The sequence below is a fragment of the Hemicordylus capensis genome, chromosome 4 (assembly GCF_027244095.1).
Source record: "Hemicordylus capensis ecotype Gifberg chromosome 4, rHemCap1.1.pri, whole genome shotgun sequence".
NCBI lineage: Eukaryota > Metazoa > Chordata > Lepidosauria > Squamata > Cordylidae > Hemicordylus > Hemicordylus capensis.
Genome location: NC_069660.1, coordinates 181,727,283 through 181,736,280, shown reverse-complemented (window position 1 = coordinate 181,736,280; position 8,998 = coordinate 181,727,283). Strand labels below are relative to the sequence as shown.

At 44.0% G+C, this 8,998-nt stretch overlaps 1 pseudogene; it reads right to left on the bottom strand.

The window, feature by feature from the left end:
- Nucleotides 1–6,413: 6,413 nt before the first annotated feature.
- LOC128323194 (NEDD8-activating enzyme E1 regulatory subunit-like) lies at nucleotides 6,414–7,506 on the bottom strand (annotated as a pseudogene).
- Nucleotides 7,507–8,998: the final 1,492 nt, after the last annotated feature.

Here is an 8,998-nt window from a genome sequence, read left to right as displayed (position 1 = left end):
TGAGAGCACGTGCCATTACAGGCTTCATTTTAATTTGGGTTGAGCATTACAGGTTTTTGTCACAGTCATCACAGGAGAAATTGATTTTAAGGAGGGATCTGAAGGAGGTGGCTCCGTGTAGAATCATGGTCTGGATGGGAGTTCCAGGCATAAGAGGGGGAAATAGGTATAGTCATTAAGAATTAGGAAATCTTAATCTGAAATGCCACTGTTTTGTTCTCTTAGAAGTTGGTGTCAAGTAAATAAATGATCAAGCCCCATAGAAAGGAAAGGGAGCAATGTGGATGTTAATAGACCATTTGGTGTGTTATCAAGAAGTCCAACCTATTGTGGAAGAAACACATTTTTTCCCATTTTACTGGGTGCAAGATTGAGCTGTCAAATTACTCATTGAAATGCCAAGACCAGAAATTTTTCCGTGCACCGCCTGCAATTTGTGATTCTAAGCGGAAGCCTCCTCAAAACAAAGAGGCTTCCACATCTATAATTAAAAGAGAAGCGGGTTTGTCGAAAAGACCTATTTTCCGAGGATATAAACATCTTACATTATTTTCTGGACACACACATTCGTTCTGTTAGAAAAACTGTGCTGCTTATGAAGTTGTTGTTTTTGCTGTGATTTTATACACAATGGAAGGGTGAGGAAAAGGTCAGTAATAACTCTGCTGTTGCATTTACAGAGGGAAAAAACACCACCGTTGTATTGATCAAAAATAAAATGGAAAAAGCACAACTATTAGCTTTTTACTTGATCTTCTCTGACCTTTACCCTGCCATGTTGATTTTATTCTTAAATGTTATGCCTACTGCTTCAAAGGTTTGTCCCATTTAGTCTTTTATTTAATTAACACATGATCTTCCCTACCTGCTGTAATGTTAGAACAAGAAATTCAGTTTTATCCCCTTGTTGAACCATTGTCCTGCTCACACTCTACACTATGTGCTTGATAACAATTGTTACAAATCATAAATACTAGGAATGAATCACTGTTTCAAATGACATGGTGGGTGGGTGGAAGCTGTGTGCCATTTAGGGAGGTCAAGGGGGTGTTTGAAATACACACTCCTGTGTTTCAGACCACTTGTGATTATGCCTCAAGAGCACCCATATCCCTGATTATTATAAAGAGGTATCACACAATACTCCTAAAGGATGTTGCTTTTGCTTCCCCCCCCTGCCCCCCACAATTCTAGAATATATTCAAGACAGCCCTAGAAGTTAACCTTGCCTCCACTTTCATGGAATTGTCTTTCTTCTCCCTCCCACACTAAACCCTGAAAGGGTGCCCCTGTAAAATGAGCCATTATTCAGCTAGGATAGATGAGTTCTTAATATTAGCAAAATACACCACAAGCCCTTGTGAGACTAGTATTTAGAGAAGCCTTCTCCAAAAAATAATATTGCATGCATCCAACATGGGGCACACAGCCACTTACATCAGAGCGATCAAAGGACAATTGCTGCCCCAACTCAATTTGTCAAGTGGGGGAGATTAATACCAGTAGGACTGAGAAGGGAGGCGGTTCTTCCTCTCGGGGTCTCCGTCTCCACTGAGCCTCTCCACACATCATCGAAGTCTGACAGGTTATTCCACTGCTGAACAGAGTCACGTCTGGGGGAGTCATCAAGACAACAGGGCAAATCATTCCTGTACAGAGGGAAAACACTTTAAAAAGTAGAATTCAGCAGATATGAATCTTGCAGTTCGGACTTTGATGTTGACCCCCAAATTTGATGTTTCAGTTTTTGAATTTTCTCTTTTGGTAAGTGCTGCCTCCCACCCCCACCGCCACTCGAATTCTTCAATTGAAGAATGAATGAAGTTTGTATCAAATTGGCTCTATGCTGATTCACATCTGCTGCCAGATACTGTCAATTGATGACGGCGACCACAGAGAAGTCAGAAGTCAAATGTGGATGCTGAATAATATGTGCAGAATATTCATACATGTGGATAAAATTTGTTATCAACATTAGCAGCCGAGAATTTGGATCCCACACTTTGAGGAGGGGCACTTCCACTTGTGCAGGCCACCCGTTTGAAAACTGACTCCAGATTGGGTTAAACTGGGAGACCCTCCGGAATGGGGTTTTTTGGGTGGGGTGCAGGTGCTGCAGATTTATGTGAGAACATCCACCTGCACACAATCCAAGGAGTTGAGCCACTAAGAAGTTGAGTATGGTTGAGGTGCATCAATATTCACAGAAAGAAAGGTGGACTAATGGAAGGGGTCCCCACCTGAGTCAAAGAAGGCCTTAGGTGAGCACTTTCTTCTGTGAGTAGAAAGAAATATATTCATAGAGTTGGGATCCAACACATTTCATTTTCAACCTATATATTGCCCTCATAATGAAATCCCTTACATGTCAGCCCCATCTGCCTGTTTGACCTGGCCAAGTCTGTTATTTAGCATTTGCAATTTATGTATTTATTTTTATTTTATTTTATTCATTTATATCCAGTTTTAAGCTAAGTATCAAATTTGCTTACAAAAATATAAATAATGTGATAAAATAATTAAACACACTTCAGAAATATGAACACAAATGGCATCTATTAAAAAAGCACAAATTTAAACCAGTAACCAAACAGAGATTAAAACCACTTTAAGCAGCAGTATAAGAGTTGTTTATTCTCAATGCTGTTCTTTGAATAACATATTCTTCAATTGAATGTTAGTGTTAGGATGGAGAGCAAGGAGGAGGAGGAAAGATACCAGTTTTGATACGGCTGCTGGAGATGCATGACTGGATAGAAGGTGAGAGGTCATTAGTGAAAAGATAGAAGTAATACTGGAAGCTATTGGACTAAATTAGATTTTTGTTGCAGGGGGGTGGATCTAGAGACAGAATATTGACTGGTGGTGAACAATGGGGAATAAAACTATTTATTGCTACTCTTTTATTTTATGCTCACCCCAAAGCCAACCAGTGGCTGTTAGCTGCAGAATCTTGGGTATGGTGCACTATTGTTTTGACGCAGTAGGGTCATTTTTACGTGAAAGGAGATGGTCATGGGCAAAGCTCAGACAGAGAGGAGGAGGCCTGAAAAGGGCTGCCACCTGATGACTGAATGATCAGCCGGCAAAGAACAACAGAATATGAACTGAGGAAATCAAAGCAAAGAAGATGCAGCATTATACAGTAATAAGACTGTTCTCAACAGCAGCCTAAATGAGGTTAAGGGCGTGAGTGTGCTCTTAATCCTGGTTCCAAGGTCATGTGACTGCTCAGGTTGTTTGCAGCCTGAGCGGGCACAGACAGGCACCTAGAATGCCTGTTGCACGGGGTATCCCCCAATGCACTATGCTCATCATGTGGTGCATTATGGGATACATGGAGGCCAGGGAGCATCATCCCAGCCTCTGGAAATCTGTGCTGCATGCAGCAGTGCAGATCATGTGGGAGCGTGCTTCATGCTTTCCACCACCATTGCAGGATCATCTGTGAGGGGAGGTAAGTTTGGTGCAGCCTTCCCGCTGCCCGCCCCACCTCCCGGTTGTTTGCACAGCCTTAGTATGTAGCAGACAGTGAGGCAATCCTCACGATCTCCAAAAAGCAGGCTAAGGGAGCCTAGCCCGCTTTCTGGTGATTGTGAGAACCACCGGGCTTGCAGGTGAACCCAGTGTCTTCAAAGAGGGTAACCCACTTAACTAGCCCTCCCGTTAGATGAGGTTAACGGAGCGAGCGCTCTGCTAATCCTGTCTTTTCGATCATGTGTTACTGCTGCACAGCTCTGCTGAAACCAGCCTCCCAGCCCTGAGGGTATCTCCAGGATGCCCCGTGCACTCGTGTGGGGCATCCTGGAACTTCCGGGGGCCGCCAGCTCCATGACGGAGCCAGCAGTCATGTGGGCAGCCGATCCAGCCGCCCAGGGCTGCAGCCTGCATCGTCTGCGGGGAGAGCGGGCTAAGCCCGCGCTCCCTGCAGAACCCCCTCTGGCGAGTCTCACCGATCGTGAGACTCGCCTCTGTATTTTCTAAAAGCATTGGCTGACATTATAGGCAACATTACTCAAAGCAGTCTGGTTTAGGCAATGCCTAACTTGTCTTTTTAATTTCATTGGAAAACTTTGAGTGATTTTCTTCATCATGTAGGCTCTGGGGTTTTATCCTAAGTGTTCTTTTGCATTTCCACTCACATAAAAAGGGGGCAAGAGGGCTCTTGTTCTATTCATGGTCTGGCGATTCATGACCAGGTTTGTGAGATAAAATTCCTGTCCCCGCCCCACCACCTGAGGGTAAATAGCACTACTTACTTATTTCCTTTGATGTTATGATAGAATTTATGGTAGGAAATTGTTAGAATTTAAAATTCTGAGAATAGTTGCACAAAAGTTATATTATGCATTTAATCAAGTAAGACTGAAGATCAGTTCTATATACATTTACAAAAACATCCCCAGTGTTTGGAAATAATGAACTTGGGATATTAATTTTCCCAACCTGTCATGCTCAGATGTATTCCAAGGAGAGATTCCTTGCCCTAACATTCTTACCGTAATCAGAAAGACAAGTCAGACTTTTATGAATTTATGTGCTGATTTTGCATCTGTGCAATCTACATTCATCAGATTAGGTACTCAAAACCAGCAATGGCTGTCAGTGCATGCTCAGAAGTTGATTACCTTAACTCTTTACTCTCAATGGGACTGTGGCCATATTCACATGTAACGGGAAACCAGAGTTGCAGGGGCCAGAGGTTGACCTACCATTACATCTGAATGTGTGCAACTCCAGTCATGTACCTTTTGCGGCCAGAGGTATCACTCTGGAGACTCCAATTTGAACTCTCAGTTTGTAGTGAGTTTTGCTACTCAAAACTGGGTTCTGGGGTCTCCGTTGCATGCAGATGCAGCACTGGAGGCTGCATTCCTCTGGACCAGAATTGAGGGAGGCAGCTCCTGCACAGACTATCATGCAAGTTTCCTCTCTCCTTGCACGATTGGCTGTGCAGGCTGTCCTTCAAGCCCACATAGCCAGTTCCCCCTCATCTCTGCAGTCTCACTGACTGCAGAGAGGGAGCTCTCCATTTTGTCTGAAAGCGGACAGGAGAGCAGGGCATGGGGTGAAGGGAATAGAACCATGGGTCCATTGGACTCGCAGTTCCGCATTATGTGTGAATGCAGCCTGTCTTTGCTTGATGCAATTGACTAGAACTTCTTAGAATGGGAACATAATTTCGAGACTATTGCATTGGCTCCTGAACTATTGACTGACCTGGGAATTTCCAAGTCTCAAAAAGTCAGTTGTGCCCCAAAGGCATGTAGAATATGAATGTGACCTTTTAAAAAAAATTCCACAAGTCTGACCATTGAGGAAAGAAACCTTGTTAATTCTCTCTCTCTCTCTCTCTCTCTCTCTCTCTCTCTCTCTCTCTCTCTCTCTCTCTCTCACACACACACACACACACACACACACACACACACAGGGATTTTGCTATGCTTGCAACAGTGGAAGAGTGTTGCTGAATGTGAGCTGTCTGCGTGGTTTCAGAAGGAACACCAGTGCAAGGTTTAAGACAAATTTACTTGTGAGACAAATGCTTAGAGGTCAGTACAGAACTTGCTAAGTCACACACAAAGGAACAGGAACAAATAGGAACAGGAAGGAGAGGAGAAACTCCCGACTATCCCAACCCAAATAAAATGAACTATAGTGTCCCCTCTGGCTTCCAAGTAGATTAATGCTTCTCAGCAGCTGAAGCAGTAGCCCACTAAGTATTGTAAGCTATCAAGGGTAATGAACTTAGTGGGCTAGTGCTTCAGCTGTTGAGAAGGAGTGTTGGGATATGCAATAGCTGCAGCCTAACTTGCTGTGTAGTTCGTAATAGGGATGTGCACAGAATCATGCGGGGGTGGTTTGAAGGTGGGGGGGTCACACTTTAAGGGCGGGGGAGGATGCACTTATCCCTCCCTCTGCTTTCTTCCCACCAGTGCTCCATTTTGCAAGGCTGATGCATGTTGGGCGTGCGTGCTCACATGCCCAGCATGCACATGCGTGCCCAGTACTTCTGGGTGAAAAGGGGATGGGGCGGCCCGGAGGTATGCCTCCACCCCAAAGGAACCTTGCAAAACTGAGTGCCGGTGGGGGGAAAGTGGAGGAGGGGTAAGTGCACCCTCCCCCACCCTTTGAACTGGTCTAACAACCAATTGCTCGAACTGGTTTGGAGGCCCTTAAAAGGGCCTCCAAATGGGTTTGTGCACATCCTTAGTTTGTAATGTAATCTACGGTGAAGGCCGAGGGGGCAGTATATGCTTTCATTTTTCCACTGTCATCCCCTTCTTGTTCAAAACATATCAGTAGGTCACCCATGTGGACCAGAAGAAAGATCCATCGATTGTCCACTTTCTTTGAATATAGGCAAGGATCTGCTTTACTTCTGGTGAAGTTTTCATTTATGAGCACTTCTTTTATTTTTTCATTTTGATAAATTTACCAGAATCTGCTATCATATCTGGAATTGTGCCCCTGAAAGGTAAATTGCTTTGACTCTCTTTTGCCACAAATACCTTTATAGCTCGGGCCAAAATCCAGAAAGGTGCTGTCTGCTGCAAGAGATTGATGCAACAATCATCACTGAAGATGTCTTCAATACAACGTGTTATCTTAGTCACAGATATTGTGGTGTTCATGTTTTTAATAGCTCCTTCAAAGTTTTCTTCATCTTCTAGGCCTCCATTTTCATTCTTTAAGATTCCTTGCCTAATCATCTCTCAGAAAGCTTCCTTTTCTTTGTAGTTCTTTGTCATCTGACCACCGTTCTCATTGTGCCATTTTTCTAGATACTTGGCTACAGTCACAATCCATGGAATGTGGCTATGGTCCTTTTTCTCCATATGATCAAAGTCATACGTCTGAACACGCTCCCTCAGTTCTGGAAATCGGTTGTCCTGCCTCAAATCATCTAATGCGTTATCCGGGTGAGATTCTACAACTGGGTAATAATGATTCTTGTATCCTACTAAACCATAAGTCTGACAAACTAAAAGTGGGATGCCGTAATTCCAGAGAACTTCAGCTAGCCGGATCAGTGTACTTTCTGGAAGCTGGGTTGCAATCACTATGTTTAACCAACAGAAAAAGGAGGAATCATTGTCTAGATGTTTATCTGGATTATCTTCCACATAATTCCCCAGAACATCACTGTTCAATTCCAGCAATGGTTCAGTTGTGCACTGGGTTCGATTCTGGCCAATATTGCTTCTTTGCAGGAAAAAAAATTATTACCAAGATCTTCACTGGTGACTTGATTCCCATCTACAATTGTAAACTATCCAACACCTGGCAGTACTAAGTTTTTCAGGATCTCTGTTCAGTCGCAGTTACTTTTATCACACAAATGTGAGTTTTCCAGGATCTCTGTTCAGTTGCAGTTGCATTTATCACACAAATGTGAGCAGCTTCTAAAGCTTCTTGTCCATGGTCACCCCATAGCCTGAGCTGCCGGTCATAGCGCTGCTCCTTCAGGTTGACTCTGCCCTGCTGCTGCACTGCCATTGCCATGACGCCGGAGCTCCCTCCATGCGGCCAGAGCTAATCTTCCCCTATTCGACGCAATTGTGCCACCACTTCCAGCATGGCATTTATGTGGTCTTGCATTCCTGTTCCTTTCCCAAGTTTCATTTTGCACAGCTTCCTCAAAAGGAATAGTTTTCCTCTACTGCTCAAACCAGTTCTTTTATGCAAATTTCTCAATGCATTCCACATGCCCTTTGCTGTAGCCCAATTCCTTATGTCAATCAATTGGTTATCTTCCACTAGTAGACTAATGGTTGCCCGTGCCTGTCTTTTCTGTCCCATTCTTGGGGATTTGCTGATGGCCTGTCTGTGTTAATAACCTTCCACAAGTCATCCTTAGTTAGAAGTATTTCTCCTTTAAACTGCCATAGCTGATAATTTCCATTATTCAGCTATCCCACAGAGAGCTTAAATTCAGAGCTGCAAGCCATTTTCCTTTTGAAAAACCCTAGCTTTGCTTACTTGCATTCAGCAGGCTTCCTCTCAGAGGGTCTCCTTGTGGCTTCTGCCTCTTTCCAGGCTGCTTCAATGTCATTGCCCTTCAAGGTCATTTGGGGCTGTATACTGCATTGCTCTGAAGAAGCCTGGGCCCATAACCTGTTGCAGAATGTGAGATGTCTATGTGGTTTTCAGAACAAACACAAGTGCAAGGTTTAAGACAACTTTACTTGAGACAAACGCTTAGAGGTCAGTTTAGAACTTGCTGAGTTACACACAAAGCAACAGGAAGAGGAAAGAGAACAGAATTTCCCAGCTAGTCCAACCCATACAAAAGAAACTATAGTGCCCCCTCTGGCTTCACCGTAGATTACATACAAACTACACAGCAAGTTAGGCTGCAGCTGTTGCATATCCCAACAAAGAGTAGGGGGGAATTCAAGGAGCCATGCTGGAGCAGCTGATGCCTCTTCTATAGTGGAAACTGCTATCTATGTGGCAGTTAACACAGTTGCCAGTGCCCCACCTGCCAGTGGAAAAACACATGTGTTCTTTGTGAAGAGTCCCAGGTTCAGTCCCTGGCATCTCTAGTTAGGGTTGGAGAGCTGTTGCCAGCCGACACTGACCTAGATGAACTACTGGTCTGGCTCAGTATCAGATAGCTTCCTAAGAATGTGCACATGTCCTGGAAAAGAAGGGGGCATGCACAAAAACTTAGGAGTCAATTTAGATTACCCTAGAAAGAGCCCTCTTGATTTTGAATTGAGCTGAGGGGAGTGTGTCCCTGCTACCTGGGCAAAGAGGCACCTTTTAAATGTGGTGATTCTCTTTATTTAGCAGGGGGAGAGTAATTGGCCCTACCCACCCCCAGCACAGTACTTCCATTACTGTTGCTGGTGTCTGTCTTATGTTTCTTTTAAGATTGTGAGCCCTTGGGGACGGGGAGCCATCTTTCCAAACCGCTTTGGAAGCTTTCGTTGAAAAGCAGTATATAAATATTTGTTGTTGTTGTCCATCACTGCTCTGTTTCAGTGAATTC